Below are 19631 nucleotides of genomic sequence, written 5' to 3'. Positions count from 1 at the left end.
GCTGATGAATGTGTTTGAATTCGGAACGTCCGCCGTCCGTCGTTCGATCGATGAAGAGCGCATTTCAACGAATCGAACACATGGCAAACACGGTAGCAGGATCCTTGGGTGAAAAATTATAGAGCAGTGGAGCGAGAACCTTCTAGCTCCAGCTCTTCGGACTTTTGGGACTGTTTGCAGTTTGCCAGAACCTCAGATATTGTTTCTGTGTGTGTGTGTGCTTTAGAGAGGCTTCTGTCATTGATCGGAAGCAACCGATTGAAATCTTTGTTTCGGTGTTAATCGATTCGGTTCGTCGGAAGCACGGACGAGATGGTTTAATTGTTTATGATTGAAGTTGCAGCATTGCATTGAGAGAAAATCCAGACAAATTTTTCAACAAGGAGAAAGTCTGGATCAAAATCTTGCAATCATCGTACAATTATGACAAACTTAACTGATCTTCGCCGCGTGATTCGACTTTGCAGTGGGAGTCGTTCCTGTTGGCTTAACGAACTAATAACATTTGTTCAATTTGATTGAATCTCTGGTCGCCGCCTCGTGTTTCTGCTAAGATATCTTTGACTTTACAAAAACGTGGAGTAACGACCTGATTCTATTATACCGTCAACTGGGGCAACATGCAACAATTTTCAATTTCAATGGCATCTAAAAAAATCTCATGTTCGCAGTTAATTGTACCCCTTATACATCAAATGTTTTAAGGTTGATGGGACATCAAATTGGCGTAGTCAGAAAAATTATTGGTTTCTTCAGTTATTTTTAATTTACTAAAAACATGCGATTTTCATCCTACTCAGAAAATGGGGTAACTTGCAACAAACTTTGTTTTTGATGAAAAATTTTAAAAAAAAAGTATGAAAATGTATAATTTTCGATAAATTTGCGATGACTTGAAGATCATTACGCATGAAAACACCATTTGCAGTGATTTTTTTGTTTTGTGAATACTTATTTTCTCATTTTTTCTGAAAATAAGGGTGCTGCATACATTTAAGGGTTAAACAATACTACTTAAAATTCAAAAAGCCGAAATCATTAAAAAATAATTTTTAAAAGAAAGAAATTTCAATGTTGACAAACGCATGATGCAAAACAATCATATTCCGGTTTATGGAAATGAGATTTACAAGGTTTTTCTTTTATTTGCATTTTGTTGCATTTTACCCCAGACTGGTAACTGAATTATAAAAATATTTATTTAAAAAAATTGAGTGATCGTTCGAAAAATATTTTTACATCAACAGTGTTGGTATAGGATGAGGAAACCAGTATAAAGTTTGCAGGTGATATTACTAAGCCAATTCGTCATACTGGTAAAGTTTTTTTCGGCATCGAATAATGTTGAAAATTGTACATTTATTGTTCGATTTTTCAAATTTTAAATGAAAATCAAAAACTTGAAAAAACTTTCTTAGGATACACAAAATTATGTCATCATCATTTTGTAAATATGAAAAAATAACTTTATCTCATTATAATAAATTAAAAATTGAATCAGTGTGGTATTATATAAATGTTGCATCGAACCCCGCTGTTGCATGATGCCCCGTTTGACGATATCAGATTTTTGGCAGTGCAGTGTTCAGTTGCGGCTTTTGTCCTCTTATTTAGTAGCAAAAAACAACCTGACACGCCACTGGGTCTAAAGTTTTTTTTTAGGGTTACCATATCCCGCGAGACCAAAAAGAGTACATTGAGATAATTTTTCCAAAAAGTCGAGAGAAAAGTTATACAGTAGATGCCGCATATCCAAGCGCCTGTTACCTGAGATTTTGCGTTATTCGAGCCACCAGGTTCATACAAAATCTATATATTCTCCGAGCTGTGCGCCCGGATGGTATGCAGAACAGATGTAAAAAGATTTATTGTCAGGGTCGGGTCATTTCCCCGACTACCTTGGATAAGCGGGGTCCTACTGTAATTTCAAACTAAAATATTTCAATAAAATAAAAAACTGTCGATTTTTTTGCTTGAAAATCGTTCTTTTTTTTAATATCCTTAAGCTATTGAAAAGTGAAAATTGTCAACTGGCAACGCAAATGGGACGAGGACGAGCTGGGTCGGTGGATCCACTCGATTATCCCAAAGGTAAGCCTTAAACCCTGGTTTAATAGATTGGACCTGAGTCGGGATTTTATTCGTATATTTTCCCGTCTCATGTCCAATCATTATTCCTTAGACGCGGTACTCTATCGTTTTGATATTGCTGGCAGCAATATGTGTAGTTGCGGCCAAGATTACCATGCTAGATTTAGACTACATGTTTGAAATCTACCATTTTCTAAAAGCTATCGATCTTCGTCTATAATTCTATTTTATTTTCATATTTCCCTTTCTATCTTCTTTTTTCTTTTAAAAAAAGTGCTAAGCTAAGAAAACGATTGTAAAAACAAAGAAAACTAGTTTGGCTCCTTAAAACTTTATCGTATGAGCCGTTTTAAATAAAGAATTATAAAAAAAATAAAAAAAGTGAAAAAGTGAAAGAGTTGGCAGATTCGAAGGGAGAGCATTATTAATTGTTATGCTGACAAACCACAAAAGAGAAGATAATTTAATGCATTTCAAGAGAGTTTTCCCGTGAACATTTCTTTTACAATCATCACTTAAGATATGTGCGCATTTGTTTTATGTACGTGTCATTTAAGTATACATTGCCTAAATGTTGTGCATATGGATTGCTGATTGTATACTCATAGGCGGTTATATCGCGCTCTGTTCATTTCGATTAAACAAGATGTTTAAGTAATTTGTTGTAATTTGTATTCCTTTCGTAGTTCTTGCATTAGAAGTGAAAAAACCTTCACTATATGAAAGAAAAACGATGGTTTTTCTGATTAAAAGTCTTTCAACAACCAAAAAATACATTTCGTTACATTTCACAAAAAGAAGAGTACGCTCATTTTTCGATCGAAGAAGAGTACATGTACTCTTAAAAGAGTACGTATGGTAACCCTAGTCTAAACTCTTGGATTTGGTAACCGAAGACGATTTTCAGGATGATCTGGAATTTTTTTTGAACGCGCGTTGATCTCTGTAACGGGAAAGTGCATCTCGCGTTGCTTCTCTAAAGCCAGTTCTATTTGCTTCCCTGATTATCCCCCCGGCTCGAAGTGATCCTTTCTAATGCGGAGACTTCATGCGTCTTCTAAGCATCCCGGGCGACAGGACTACGACCAGTAAAAAAGCTGATCTATGATGATGATGACCCCGCGTTAATATTAGAAGCAGGCTGGCCAGTATGTACTATTTATTGGAGCACCAGTTGATTGCTAGGTAAGAATTTTGTATCATTTGGGTTTATTTTAGTTGTACGAAATTTACTTGGAAATTAACTGGATCCTTCTAATGCCAATATAGCTGTCGAGACAGTAGACTGAGTTATTTTGGAGTCATAGATGAATTTTACACCAAAAGCTTCGTTTTGGTGTAAAATTCATCTATGATTTTCGCAGTATTTTTAAGAACCTTAGTTTAAAAATAAATCTGTTGGCATTGAACAAGTTAGAGGGGTTGTATAGTATATAAGAAACGACTGAGAAGTTCACGCAGAATTACGACAGCCTATCTTGTGACAATGTGATTCTCACATTAAATGAGCATAATTACCTGAATGAAGTTTGTCGATTTTTTTTTTCCAGGAATTTAACTTAAAGACTTTGCTCATTCTTCCATAATGGTCTAAAACAGCCGATACTAAAAGTTTTCAACTCTTTACAGTTGCATAATAAAAGGCAAATTAAATATAAGTATAAGTGGCTTCAAGGCCGTTGTAGTAGAAATGTTTGCGCCGACAGTTATGCAAAGAATCCGATCAGCACACGAGCTTTGCATCACACGCTTGCGAGAAAAGCTCACTGTGACTGCTTTGATCTAAACGCTTGACTCAGTGCAAAAAGGGGGGAAGCTCTCAAACAGTTTAGGTTGAAGTTGAGATAGGAGTTGTGAATAAGAGGTAATATGACCACTATGGGACCTCGTGTTGCACATTATCCACCATTGGCCAGCCTTTTTTGTGCAATGATATTCTTGAAACTCACTATTAGGCAATTCGCGTGTTGACGATCGTTGGTGGACGTAGCAATCGCTGGGGTAGAATGCAACCTTGTAAGCATACTGAGATAGCAAATAAAGTTTATCTCTATTCCACCACTGAACAACAGGATATATGCCCAGATACCTACAGCTGGAAAATTGGAAAACGAGCAAATGAGAGGGGTACTTTCAATTTTAAACCTTGCGGTAAGGAGGGTCGACCAGGAAGAGTCCCAGATCCGCTACTGGAATGGTTTAGCACGAAGATCCACTCCGGCACGATTGGGTGGAGCTGAAACAAGGGAGGGTTTCTCTCGTGCTTTGTTTGTGCGCTATGGTCAGCCTTGTAAGGTGATCCAACCACATAGGACCTACAGCGCAGAGGATAGCCAGCGATGAGGCCACGAAAGCTCCAGGTCACTGGTCGCGACACTGCCTTTGGTAGCATGAGAATACATTCCCGACGGCCGGGAAAAGGAGACTCTGGCTGGATCCGAAACCAGGATTGGTCAGAGCAGACATCGATCGGTCCAGCTGTTGGTTAGCCAGGAGCAGATGACCACCGAGAGGGATACTTTCGTGGTGTGGTGCTACGCTGCGGTCAGTATGCGTGAACTCGCACCCAACTGCTGGAAGGGTATTCTGGCTCGTTGGGGAAGGTTGTTTTGGCGACATTCAGCTACGCTTTGGGTAGCACGCAACTAGATTCCGCTAGAAGGCTGGAAGAAGTTATTGATGTTACGGGAGAGCTCAACAATCGATGATTTTTTTCAACATTCTCAATCTGCGAATTGAAGGAAGGTGTTGAAACTCACGACTAGGCAATTCGCGTATTGACGATCGCTAGAGTAGAATGTAGCTCTGTAAAAACTTATTTACTGAGATAGCAAATAAGAATTAACCTTCCACCACTGAGACCTGTGTTGAATCTTTGATTTCAACAGATAAGGAATGCAATTTGGTTAAATACAAGCTTTCGTGCAGCTTTTTACAATGTTTTTTTTTATCATTATTTTTTATCATTCCTCCTCTCGATGTTTCTACTCCAAGTGACAATAGAGGATTTGGAATCTGTTCCGGCCTATTTTTAAATTAATTGTTTTCGATCTTTTTCATTGTATGCTGCTTATACATTTAAATACATTTTAAGATGCAATCTTAAAAATAATCAGATTACCAGAAGGTGGGTAAATGCAGGACCATTTCACCTTGGCTGTGTTATGGGAAAGGGCAAAAAATAATGCTTGGATTATTGAATACACAGGTTATTAAGATGTTTAGAATCTTTTAAGCGAAAACGAGTTATACTTCTCCAGTTGGTTCGTTCTTGGAAAAGTTTATCTTGTGATTTGTGTTCCAGATTCTTAACATGACTTTAATGAGGAATGTTTTTCTATAGTTCTTCTTGTTTGTAATAAAATTTCCTTCTGTTTTAAAATTGAAAATCTGGGCTATCAACTCCCAAAGCATCAACGTTCAAAGTGAGTTTTTCCGTAGATTTACTTGGCAGATATTCAGACGTAAAGTGGCTGCTGCCGGAAGGCTAGTTAATCCATCGTAATGCTTCCTAGTAAATTTTGAAGCACTTTCTCCGTGAGTTTTCGAAAACTTTCATCCCACATTAGACTTTACCGAATCAATACAAAAAGTTGATTTTATTTTTCGGCACCACGAAGAAAGAAAACAACCATCCGAAAAACCTTTTTATATAGGTATAATAAAAACTTTTGTTATTATTTGGACCACTTCACGCTGTGCTTTTACAGATTTCGGTGGTGGTGTTTATGTTAGCAAGATGGGGAAAATTCACACCGGTCGTTTCATGTGGATCCGCTGGAAAATCCACACGAGCCAACCAACGGGAATGAAGGAAAGTCACGTTCGGAAAAACCGAAATTGTACGCACACGTTTTCGCTTTTATATTTATTTGGGCCGGTGTGTGGCGGAGAAGGAAAAACTCGTTGGCCGGAAAGCTCAGTAAATTACAGGTCTATTTGTAGGTTTTTATTTTTCAATAATAAGAAAAAAGCTTAAATTTATTAACTTCCCATGAACAAAACCTAATAACATAAATCTTGGACCAAGCGCCGTGATCCAAGCGCAACGATGCGAGTCGCCACGTAATCGTTTGGTGAAATAAACTCACCTCGATTTTAGGGGTTAGGATTTAATTCGTGAGGATACGTGATGTTATTGCAAATCGCTCAATAAAAGGAGTTATAAAACTCTGTTTTTCAATTAAAATGCAATCAATTTTTTTCACATAACAAGCATAAGGGTTTGGATTGAGATAATAGTTAAATTTCGGCAAGACCTGCTTCAAATCTTTGTTCTCAAAATTGCTAAATGTAGTTTCAAATCTTAACATCCATATGACACCCTATAAGTCTTTTATTTATTTAAAAAAAATCCTAAATCCTGCTGACACGAGATTAAGCTGAGTTTGTCAGTTTTCCGAAAACCAGATAAATCAATTTCCACCCGGTCGTTGTCTCCCGGAATCCTTCGGGGAATCCATCCATCATTTTGGGGCGCTCTGCCAGTCTCCGACTACCTCGTACGAGTGAGTAGAACAACAGTTAGGAATCATCATCATCATCTCTCACAAGTGCCACTTACGCAATTGACAGTGACAAGCCTGATTTATTCATGAATTACACACGCCACAGCATCAGACGGTAGCTCGTTCGATATCATATGAAGATACCTACAAGCTCGCTATATGCCGGAATTTATATGAATAAAATTGCGAAACCATTAGATGGAGCGAGCGTATCAAATCATAGGGAAAGAGTAAGAACGCTCATTTCAGAGACATTATCTAGCTAAGTACTCTGGATAACGCTCGATGACACGCCTCATGAAGCACAAGCAAGGGTTGAGGACTGCCCCGTGGGAAATTTCACACATGGCATTGATCTCTTCCCCTTTTGCCGTTCTAGACCGTGTGATGGGTGGGTTTTGTTTTGAGTTTCCGAATACCGTCTGCTGACTGTATGGTAAATCGGTTGCTAAATGGTGCTGCCTGCCGAGAGACTGACTGCCGGTAATTTGCGTGAAATTTTTGATTTTATACATTTGAGCTCATCCGCAAAAAACACAAACCCCGACGACAACAATAAAAACAACTCAGTCTAAACATTGCTCGCAGGGCGTCGATCCCTGGAGAGTTGGAAGAAATTTCGCGGAACGAAGCACTCATTTCAATCAACAACTACGTAAAACTGTCGTTAATCGTTCTTCATTTTGTATGGAAGATTCATTGTCAAGCTCTGTTATTCAAAATAAGTCGCAATGTTTACAAAAACTTTTTACCTTAAGATGTGTGTTATAGAAAATATTCATCTGGAATTTGCAACCAAACAGTGAAAACCCATATTTTCTTCTTCTCTGTATTCCATCAACTCCTAAAAAAATCTCCCAACCCTAGGAACAATCGCCAAGTTGAGGCATCGCCATGTCACGGGATATCAAAGCGTGTAATGTGCATGTAATATTCACATGTATGGTTACGCTCACACACAGGATGAGTCTTCCCAACCCCAACTTGCTTCTTCACCACCTTCCATTGCCACTGATCTACTACCCATTAATGGGGGAGAGTCAATGTGATGAGAATCGCATGACCGCCATCCAACAAACAGCAGCATACGGTCGGTGTCGAGCGAGATGTCAACCGGTGAGTGTCGTTAATTGTGCGGCAAAGTGTTTAAAATTATCAATTTATGCCCCCCATGCTGGCTAGTTGTTTTCGGTCTCGGTCTCTTATCATTCACTATTTCATTACAGTTTGTCAAGGTGTGGGCGTGTACATCAACGATCAAAATGTTGTGGTTACTTGTGAGATGATTCAAACACTCAACGGAAATAACTTTATTGACCCTTAACTAAGCAATATATGTAAAAAATTATATTTCAAGAGTTTTTATTGTTTAAATGAGATAAAATTTATATATTTTTTGGTTTTATATTTTTTTTTTGTTTCGCTTATAGTCGTTTTAACATCTATATTATGTCATTCGCAATTTATATCAACGGTGCAGTTGGCGGACAGTCATTGAAAAACTTATCCGGTACATCAATTATCGATGTTTACTCTTGGGCTTGAACCCACGAACATCGGCTCAGGAAGCAACTGACTTGCCAACTGAGCTATGGTTTTATAATAGCCAATTGACTGATAGCACTGAATTAAACTAAAAAAGGTGAAATAAAAACACCGATAGAAAGATATCTTTAAAAAAAACTTCGAGTATTTTTTCACGGGATTTCAAAATTTAAAAATAACTGTAGAAGCGACGTTTTCAAGCTTTTTTTAACGAACATTTTGACATTCAGTATGGTGGATTTTTTCAATATATACTACCTATTATATTCATGAATTACGATCAACTATGAGTCCTCATTGGCAATTCTGAAATTGATTAAGTTTTTGAATTCAGTTTATTTTGGATCTTTTGTTCTGGATTTAATATCTTACCCATTAACATGACTTTCTTAACTTAAATGGATCTGTTTTATTTTTCATTTCTAAATTTCAATGTAATGTCTTTATCTACGATCTTTAATCTTATCATTTAAGTATTTACAGATTGCGAGGTTCAATTTATTAAAACGAGAATTTAAACTTAAAGAAAATATGACCATTTTGCAAGCACTTACTTAGAAGTATTAAAAGCTGTGTGCATATAAAAGACTGTCCTTTCTTAATTTGGAAACAAAGTAAATATCTGGATAATTCCTTGGTTATATACTAAGGTTGCCAGAGTTTTTCCAGCACGTATCTGGGCCAGAAAAATCCGGGCTTTTTTCTAAAAACCTGGCAAAATCTGAGCTATGATTTAGTTATTGCAGACTAAAAATCCGGGCAATTTTTATCCAAACCCAGGAATGCAACACAAGTCAAGGAAAAAAAACTCGAAAAAATAATTTGTTTTCATCAAAACTCATCAGTAGTTTTTAATCGTATTTCAAGCTTTTAAGAAACCTTCAATGATAATTTTAATAAAATTTGCTCAAAAATTTCGTAGTGGACGAAAAGCGAAAAGATATTCAATACAATTTGATTTATATGTTTGCCTTGGCAAATAAAGTGGAAAAACTGGACCGCACTTTTGTCAAATTTTGTATTTAATATCCCAACAAACCTGGATAAAACCGGAGAATCTGGCAACCTTCCCAGCAAACATTTATAAAGGTGTAACATAGAATCAACAGGTACAAACTTATTTTTTTAAATAACTTTGTAAGATTTTTTTCAGCGAAATTGAGTGCAAGGGTTTATTGTTTACTTCGAAGTGAATTATAAATGCACTGATGCTCCAATGCTGTTCGGGTCAATACTCAAGCAACCAAAAGTCACATATTTACTTGAATGAAGGCTTTGAAAGATATATTTTTGCTGCCACAGAGAATCAACTGCCCAATTCCCTTGAGTGGACTTTATGTACTCGTTAATGAACTTGAAAGTTGCAAAAGTGATTGATATGGACGTTATATGTGACTTATTTTGCCCAACCCCGAAGGCCCCGTCGGCGACGCAGTGCTGCCCGATTGACAGGTGAAGTCAGATAGGCTACACACTCAGATCAGAATACCACAACCATTTCGCGTTTTAGTTTCAGCTAGAATATCATGTAGGCGTGGTCTTGTGGTACCGTGTTTGATTCTCATCACTAAGGTCGGGGTTCGATCCCAAGCCGGGCAAGTTTTTTTTTCAATAAGTAATTTGGTACTTGAGTTACCATTCTGATGCGATACATGTAGGAAATGTAAGAAAGAAGCAATTAAGCAATTTGTGGAGTTTGAAACCGGCGTGTGTATAATCATGAGAAAGTGATATAAATCGATGCCAAGGGTAGAGAGAGAATTTTTTGCCCATTTTACGTTTTTTTTTGGAAGCTGAATAGAAGATGTTAAGACTTGTTTTGGAACTTAAAAGTATCAAGAAGAAGCATTTTTGTACCTGTTTTATGGGACTTTTGTTTGCTTGGGTATGACCCGAAGCGCATATTTCAAACATCCGTATCATCGTTCAAATATACTGAAGAACTGTGATTTTTTGAGACCAAATATGTTCTACGAAAATCATAATCAAATTAATCGCAAAACTAAAATTAAAGTTTAGAAAATCGGTTCTTGAAAATGAAATACAGTGAGGTAAAGCCAAAGTTGGATTTCATGTTTATAAGTATAGCGATCAAAACTATCATTGGACCCCAACATATTTATACATCGATAAAAAGAAGTATTCTTGATCATTTCAAAAATCAATAAAATATGTACTTAAATACAGCAAAGATGTCGGAAGTTATGTGTATATTCAGACAATTTTTTCTCGAATTTTTTTTCTTTCAAAACCAGTTTCTGATAACCTAGTAGGTTTTTCCAAAAAAAAGGAAAAAAATAACCTGGTAGGTAATATATATTTTCTTTATTTTGAAATGTGAAATAATTGGAACAAATTACACAATGAATCTTATATCATCAAAGTCGGTTAACATTTACGCCATCAAACTGCTGGTCAAATTTCCCCGAAACGGATATTTTACAAACAGTCTTGGATGGTTAATGTTTTGTATTTAATTTTTTATATCTTGAATAAAATCATGAAAATTATTATTCTGAGTATCAATTTTAATGATGTATGAAATATTATATTCTTAATTTTTATTTTGAAATGTTACACAATGTTGATCACAATTTTTGACAAAAAAAAATCTGAATTTTACAATAAAATTAAACCATATAATAACACCAACAGATCCAGTTATAAGATACTGCTTATTTGAGTATTCAAATACATTCATAAGGGTGGCCCTTAGCAATATAGAAGCTTTTGAGAGCCGTTATTTCACTGCTTCCACCCCCTGTACAATATCACATTTTGGATTGACAACTTGAAATTGTTTTTTTTTAAGATAAAAATTTTCTTTTGAATTGCTCGAGGAAAACTACTCTACATTTTGTCATTTTTTTCAACATCCGATTTTGACACATTTGCCAATATTGAACGGTTTTTGGAAACAAGCTTGCCTTATAGTTTTCATCATAAAATTACCAATTTAGTTAAGATAAACACCATAAACACATGTTTATGTTCTTAAAAGGTGATAAAATAAAACAACAAAAATCGAAATTAGGCAAAAAAATTATAAGCTTTCGAAAAATGTTAAAATGATGAAAATTTCATACATACAATCAAAAATGACAAAAAAAACAACTGCAAATTGAAAATAATGACAAAAATAGCAAATATGACAACAAAAAACAACTACTCTATACAAAACAAGAAAAGTGTTGATTCATTAAAAACATGACAAATAAAATAAAAAAATGACCTAAAAGGATCTAAAAATAACGAAATATTATTTTCAAGAGTTGTTAGTTGAGAAAAAAAAGTTCAATTTTGACAACATTAAATTTTTGCAACACAATATTTTCGGGCATGTTGCCAAAACCGAACAGGGTCTGTATAAGTTTTCCTAAATAAAAGCTTATGATCTTTGTCTATAATTCTTTTCATTTTCACATTTCCCCATTTATTTCCTGTTCTCTTCAAAAAGTAACTATCTAGACCTAAGCAAGCAATTGCAAATATACTAAACCAGTTTGGCCCCTTAAAGTCTCAAGGTATGAGCTGTTCAAACAAAGAAATGCTTATGCTTGCTTATGATACGTACACAGCCAGAACTTGTCAGCATCCCGGTGAATAGCAAAAATACATTCACTATTCATCTTATCAAGGCCGGGCCCACTGTGCAGTATTGGACGCAGAGACAACTGGAACCAGGGGAGGAAGAAACGTGGACAACAGTACCATACGTTCCCATGTTTATTTGATATTAATTCGTTGGGAGCATAGATGCTAAGATATTTCTATGCTCCTTGGTGTTGGGCCTTGCGATTCTTCCTTCAGGGGATGGAAATGAGGTTTTTCTACATAAAGTCCAAAATTTAACAATACAATAATTAAAGAAACTTTTCTTTGACCACCATACACTGTTTAATTTTGGATCCCTGTACCTTCATCTCGGGTCATCGACCATGGTTATAGCGCCATTGCTCGCTTTTGAAAAGATTTGAAAAAGAAGAGAAATTATTAATACAGTCCGAAATCCTTAGAATATTTCCATTCAAAGAGATTTCAGCGCCAAAAGGAATACATACACATATAAACACACATTATTTTTCTTCCTACATTTGTCATCATTAACAAAAAGAGTTCCTAATTGATCAAAAAATTAATTGTAAACCTTTTATAAAAATGCAAACATATCTTCTTAATTATATTAATAATGAGTAGTTAATAGGTAAAACAAATCGAATAGAGAAAATTATCCATCGTCCAGATGCATGTTCATCCAACTGTCTTCTACATCACTTCCAGAATCTGTTTCGGTAGTCGCATCTTCCACATCCGACACTTCGCTGTCCGAGAATTCTCGTTCTAAATAAATTTTAACTGCTTCTTTTTGTAGAGCTCCGCGATCTTCTAACAAGTGTTCGAAGTCCTCAGTAGTTTTTCCGCATGAACGAATATCTTTTCCTAGTGAGGTTAACCAGGTATCACATGGGCGGCAGAATCTCTTAGAGCCAGGTATTTTAAATTTTAAGGCAGCTTGAAGAAGATGATTCTCACTTCTTCGGTGGATATGACCCCAATATAATATCCTGTATACTTTAATCTTTTTTGTAATAGTTCTACGTTGTAGCAGATGTTTGGTAGAAACGTCCCCTTTTCCACCGCTTGCCTTAAACCATTCTTGGATGATTCTCCTTTCATATCTTCGCAGCTTACGCCGATTACTTGCTGTCAACGCCATTGCACATAGTCCGTACACAATTGTAGGAACGATGACAGTAGCGTAGATTCGCCGTATTATGTTCCATGGAGGCTTAGCTTTTTGTATAAAAGGAAGTAGCATTTTACTTGCCCTCAATCCCTGAAAACAGCGGCGTTGAACATTTTCCGGGCGGTTCAGTGTACCGTAAACTGGGGGAACTTTGATCACTTTTTTCATTCATTTTTGAATATTTTGGAAGAGGTTGCCATTTCGTAATACCTAAAAGCTTAAAAACCCTTACTGAGGTGAGGAGTATTAAACATGATCATTGATAGCAGTAAATTCAAACGACATTGGTGGTTATAATTAAATGTTTGTTACAAAACCGGATTTCGAGTTTCGGGGTAACTTTGATAACAATGGTTTTTATGTATCTCAACATTTTCAAATTTATTGTTTTGATGCCATTAAGCACAGATGGCTCAAAACATCGATAACAGTAATTTTTTGTTTGGACTCAATTGAATTTTTCAACGTTTTCTTTCAAAAACAAATATACTCGAAAGATGGACAATGTTGCTGCATACATTTAGGGGCAAAAATTTTAAACATTTCTCAATATTTTTTGGCTTAAAAAAAAATAAAATTTTACCTTCATGAAATTCCTTAAGTCCTCGTACTGTTCCCATGTTTTTTTTTCCTTCAAACTTAACCATTTGATAGGGTTTTTAGTCATTTTTTTCTATACGGGCTTTTTCATGGAAAAGACTGTTTTTTTCAATATCCGAAAATTATCATCAAATGACCATAAAAATAACTCTGAAACTTAACCTTAACCAAGAAAAAAGTTGAACTTTCACATTAATCAATCCATTTGCCCCTAAACGCTTAAATTTGATCAGGAGAGATGTTTGTTTGTGAGCCTTCAAAAAACCAGATATTTTAAGATTTTCAAATTATATTTTACCTAACATAAAAAATCTTATAATAAAAACCAAACTTTTCTTATTTGAAACTTAATTTACAGGCTTTCAAACGTAGTAAACAGTTTTAAGATATATTAACTTCCTACTTAGTTAATAATGATTATGTGCAAAAATTTCATGTTGATCAAAGTTACCCCGCTGATCAAAGTTCCCCCAGTTTACGGTACCTGTCAAAAAGATTCCCAAATAGCGAATCACTTTTGATGACATAACATTCAAGGGACCTATGTTGAAAAGCTCCTCAACCGCCGTTTTCGTTAGAAACGGATCACGAATCAGAAGTTCAGATTTATTTGGATGGATTTGGAGGCCCACGCACTCTAGCAGTCTTTTAAGCTCCGTTACTATTTGAGCCAAAAGATCATTCCTTTCGCAGAGTATCAAAATATCATCTGCATACGCGAGGATGATAGGAAGTGAAATGCATTCCTCTAGGCCAAAAGATATTTGTGGAAAAGTTTGTTTCAGCTTTATCAAAACATAGTGAAGGACTATTGTGAACAGACGTGGTGAAAGCGGACAACCTTGTTTAACACCTTTTCCTTTTGTCACCGAAGGTGTTTTGCAGCGCCCCCATATGATGTGTGTTTTTTCCGACAGGCCCAAAAACATGATTCGATTGATAAGATAGTTTGGTATCTTAAAAAACGTCAGAGATTCTACGAGAGCCGCATGGCTTACTGAATCAAATGCCTGTTTGATATCCAACGAAAAAACGAATAATTTTGTTCCTTTGTTCCAATACTCCTCCATTATTCTTTTACATGTAAAAATGTGATCTTGAGCAGAACGGTTAGCCAAAAATGCAGCTTGATAGGATGGAATAGTTTCCATGTAAAAATCAAGCTTTTCCAGCATGAAGTTTGCAAGAATTTTATAGATTGCGTTGCAAAGAGTTATTTTCCTATACTCATCAACTGATTTTGGAGAAGCTGTTTTTGGGATAGGAAATTGTGCCGTTTCGATGAAACCGTCAGGAGGAGAGTTGGAAAACCAAAAATCTTGAATGAGTTTGTGTAGAGCCTCCAGATATACATCTGGTGCATGTTTGATCAGCTCGATATTCAAGTTATCCGGCCCAGGACATGTGCCGTTTCTTGTACGGTTTAGAATTGCCTTCATCTCGCTCAAGGATGGCCCAAGCACAAGAGTATGTGACTCATCCAATGCACATAGCTGTTGATTCTCCACTACAGCCTCATACAAGGATTCAATCCATTCATATTGACTTATCTTCAAATTTTTCTTCTTGCGAGTTGTCGTTTTACGGAAACTTTTCAGAAAAACGTAAGTTTGTTTCATGCGTTGACAAGGGTCAATACTGTTAATATTTCCGAAAAACTTTCTCCACATCTCCCACGTTTGTTCTAACTTCGCTTGCTCGAAATCGTGCCTTGCCCAACGTAGTTCCAAGGTAAATCTTTCCACATCTGGAAACATGTTTTTCCTGTGTTGTTTTCTTTGGAGAACTCTGAATGATCGTTTCACAGTAGAGGACATTGGTGTTTTTTCATTTTTTGGTATAGCTTTCGAGGCTGCTTCTTCCAGGATTGTTTTCAACATATTCCAGCGTTCAGTTATGTTATCTGGCAAATTGGTTTTACCAATTAAATTTTGAATTTTTGTTGAAAAATCCTTTTGATTTTTCGAGCTTGATAACAGTTTGATGTTCCAGTTTTTTATGCTGTTTGGTTTGGGATACACTTGTTCTTTATTTTTGTAGACTGTAGATCGCATTACAGTGATGAGAATTCGATGGTCTGATAGAAAATTGGTAGTGTCATGCGCTCTTGTGCAGGTTTCTTGGTCCTTCATTACACTTTTCCGTGGCAGTAGTATATGGTCAATTTGTGAACATGTATTGCTATTACTCCATGTCTTCAGGACCGATTTAAACCTCGCAAATGTGTTAACAATTTTGAGATCAAGGTCTAATGCAAATTGGATCAAAAATAGGCCATTCTCATTACTCTCGTCGTGCAGAAGTTGAGATCCAACATGACACTGTAACTCTCGATGAATTTGGTTCTTCCCAATACGAGCATTGAAGTCCCCAACCAAAACATATTCTTTGTCGGATGGAATTTTTGCGATCAAATTGGAAATTTCAGCAAAAAGTTCAGGGGAACCATTTTCCGATGGCACGTGAACAACAATCAGCACGAAACTAAGACCATTTTTCTCAATCCATGCCGAGCACAAATTTTCTGAGTGTGCACGGAATGTGTTGAGCATTATGCCTGATGTTTTACTTATTAATACCGCAACACCCCGGTGGCTGGTCTTAGTTTTTGGTGGACTTAAATGCCATGTATAGTTTTCTGTTTCCAAGTAACTCCAGGCTGTTCGGGATTCCTGTAAGGCGCATACGTCCACATGATCTCTTCTGAGTTCAGCATCGATATTAATTCGTTTGTCGTGCGTAGCGCATCCACGTACATTGATGGTTGCTACAACACATTTACCAGATTGTGTCGCGAGCGGTTGACATCTGATTCATGAGAACATATAATAAAAGGTGGATTGAACAGTAATTAGTAGTATTTTTCAAAGTTTTTTTTTCTTTTTTTTTCTTTTTTTTTCTTTTTTTTTTCTTTTTTTTTTTTCATTCTTGAAGCCGTCTTTAAAACTTACCCATTTTTCCCTAGGTTAATACATTTCTTGGATACTGTTTCGGATGTGCACTGCGAATTCGTCTCAAGCTGACAATGGAGGATGTCCCCTAGTCGGTATTTGTCTCCATCTGCCTCTAGCACAAGCGTTCTCCCAGCTTTACCTGCTAAGGGTGCAAACTTCCTTAGGGATTGATGAGCAGTATTTTTCACTATAATATTGCACTTTATTATCTCCGCTATGGCATAGCAGATATTGATATCAACGATTTCACCAGCCTCATTCCAGTGCGTCAGCATGTCTGAAAACAATTCCATGGTGTATGTGTCTTCGAAGCGATGATAATAAGTTGACATGTTGTTGGATATTTCTTTTATGGTTGCTCTTCTAAGGTTTAGGATAAGGATCTGATAATGCCAAGAGTTAATGGAGTTTTCATTAATGCCTGCTATGAGTGATGAAAATAGTTGGTCTCCTACTAATATTGGGGTTCGATTGATAATCAAAGGAATGTAGGAATGTTGAACTTCTACGGACGAATTATCATAGCTCATCATACCCATGTTTTCTACATTCACAATTAAATCATAATGGTTTTTTATTATTTCACCACTATAAAATAAATTAACGGTTCTGCATGCCAATTCATTTGTGAAACACAGCGGATCACAATCTGTGGTATAAACAATTATGTTCACCTTGTAAATTTGAACCACTGCTGCAATTGTTTCACTTCCACACCATGCGTGATCATTCAATAAATTTTGAATGTAATTATTGATTAATTCCTCCTGAGCACTCAACGGAACATCTTCCATTCTATAATGTTCCAACTCGCAAATTTCATTGAGCAACATATAATAAAATTCGTTGAGATTCTGTAGAATGTGGTTAACACATTTACGCCTTAGTTCCCGAACAGCTTGAATATGTAATTCAGATCCGAATGACGATCCTGGTTATGAATTTGAGATTAGAAACCGGATGTTGAATTTCTTAACTAACCTTAAAATAAGAGTTACGTACCTTCCAGTCTACGAACTATCGAAGCAGGCAGACAGTTTCCGTCCGGAGGTGTTCTTACATAGGTGATGGAGTGCTTTCCATTTGACACCACTGCACTAAAGGTTTCCATGTCTTCCATTTTCCAAAAACACTCTTTTTCAACTCGCACAAACTTAAAACTGAAAACTGAAATTGCAAGGCGTACCGATTGGAAGTGCCACGTGTCTTGACAGAATAATTCAATCGAGTAAATGACACCCGAGTTTTTCTTATAAGAATTTATTAACAGTTCTGTACCGTTACATTTTCCTGTCATACAGTGAGCATGCGTAATGAAACCGTTCTCAAATGTAGAGGTGTGCGTATGTGAAATTGCGGTCTATTTTATATGTCACACACTCACATGATTTCTTAGAGATCAAAATTAGAATGGTTCAGAAAAGGTTGAGCATAGTGAATCATATGTTGCATTTCGTAATTTGCTCGCCTGAACGGACTGTAAGGCCAAAAGTCAGTGTTCTATAAAAATTACTCTTGATATAACTGGTCGTTACTTAATTTATAAGCAAATTTATTGCAAAAAGATTCTGTTGCGAATGTACTATATTGTAACCAGTAAACCGCCAGTTTGTCTCAAACCCCCATATAATTGGCGAGGTTTGAACTAGCTTAACTACTGCATCGGGGCGCAGTTTTGGGTCACATACACAGTGGAAAGTTTTGTTCGCATAAATTTTATTACACCCCCTCTTTAGTGGTGTTAGTGGAACGCAACTCAATTCATACCAATACATCTAATTGAAATCCATCACACTCCGTAACGGCACTTGATTAAGAATCTCACCATTTGATTGCGTGTTGTTTCCTCCAGGAGTATATGATATAAAAACCAATTCTAATTGCCAAATCAGCTTGATAGCTAAACAGCTTTTAAAAGAAAAACATAACCTCTTGTTGAACTCCCAAGCAAAAAAGAACTGCTAAGTACCCTCTTTTGTTCCTACTGAGACAAATTTCATTGTCCAACCATCAAATTTTACAAATTTGAATTTGATCGAAATATATTGGGGATCTAATATTACGTGGTGTTGAAATATTTCTCATCAAACTCCCCCAGTCATCGCTTGATATAGTATGCTATCTTTCCCGTTACCCCAGACCACAGGTTTGATTCTCATGAATACTTCGCGGAACAGATCTTTTAGTGTGAGTGTGTGGATAATAAAACAAATTAAATGTGAATGAGGTTTCCTACAGCAAAACCACACACACACCAGTAGGCTCGGAAACAACTCTCTCTCTGACACTCTGTTTTCAACCATTATTAAAAAGGGCGCAACTTGAGAGAAAAAAAATAAAATTCCGGACGACAAATAACGTAGCGTTCAATCTTAATTTGATCAACAGTTTTAGTGTGAACTGAAAGAAAACTTCAATCAGCAATCACTTCATTTTGGAACACAAAAATAAAACATAGTTTGTGAATGCGCACATTGATTGACGCATCTATAAGTCTATATATAGGTTGAAATGAATGAAAACATGGATAAAACAAATTAAAAATCCGAGACTTTGTCCCTTTTAAAATATTAACTCGAGCGACCGATTCATGGTTCGTTTCATTGCTACTGGTTCAGGCAAATTGAAAGCATTGAAAGGTACCATTAAACAAATACAACTACTTACGATCTCCCACAGAAATCGAGAGAGGAAAAATTTTAATCATTCTTCGAACTTGTGTATGTAGAGGGTTAGAATTCAAAACCTAGATTTGGCTTATGCAATGGAAACAAGTTAGAACAAAAAGAAAAGGTTAATATAATTGGATTGATCTCACCGAGCTCCATAGGCGTCTTGTCATGATGAATTTCCCAATTTTTTCTTGTTTTTCGGCGGCCATCATCCATTCCAATACATACTACTGGAATCTATCACACTACACAATTTTATCCCCGGTAGCTGCTCTTCTTCCAGCTGCTGGTATAGACCACACTACTACCATTATTCCCATTTTCCACCCCAGGTAGCCATTTTAGTTTCACTTGGCTAATTAAAACGACTGATTAAAACACCGAAATATCTATTTTACAGCGCAGATCACCACCCACTATAACATTTTCCAGGCCTTCGTCCCTTTAGACATCACTAGTCACAACTTAAACCCAGCCCCACGACCGTTTTATTAAGAAATCACAAAACTTTACG

This window comes from Uranotaenia lowii, chromosome 2 (assembly GCF_029784155.1).
Source record: "Uranotaenia lowii strain MFRU-FL chromosome 2, ASM2978415v1, whole genome shotgun sequence".
Classification (NCBI taxonomy): Eukaryota; Metazoa; Arthropoda; class Insecta; order Diptera; family Culicidae; genus Uranotaenia; species Uranotaenia lowii.
This window is presented reverse-complemented; position numbering follows the sequence as displayed.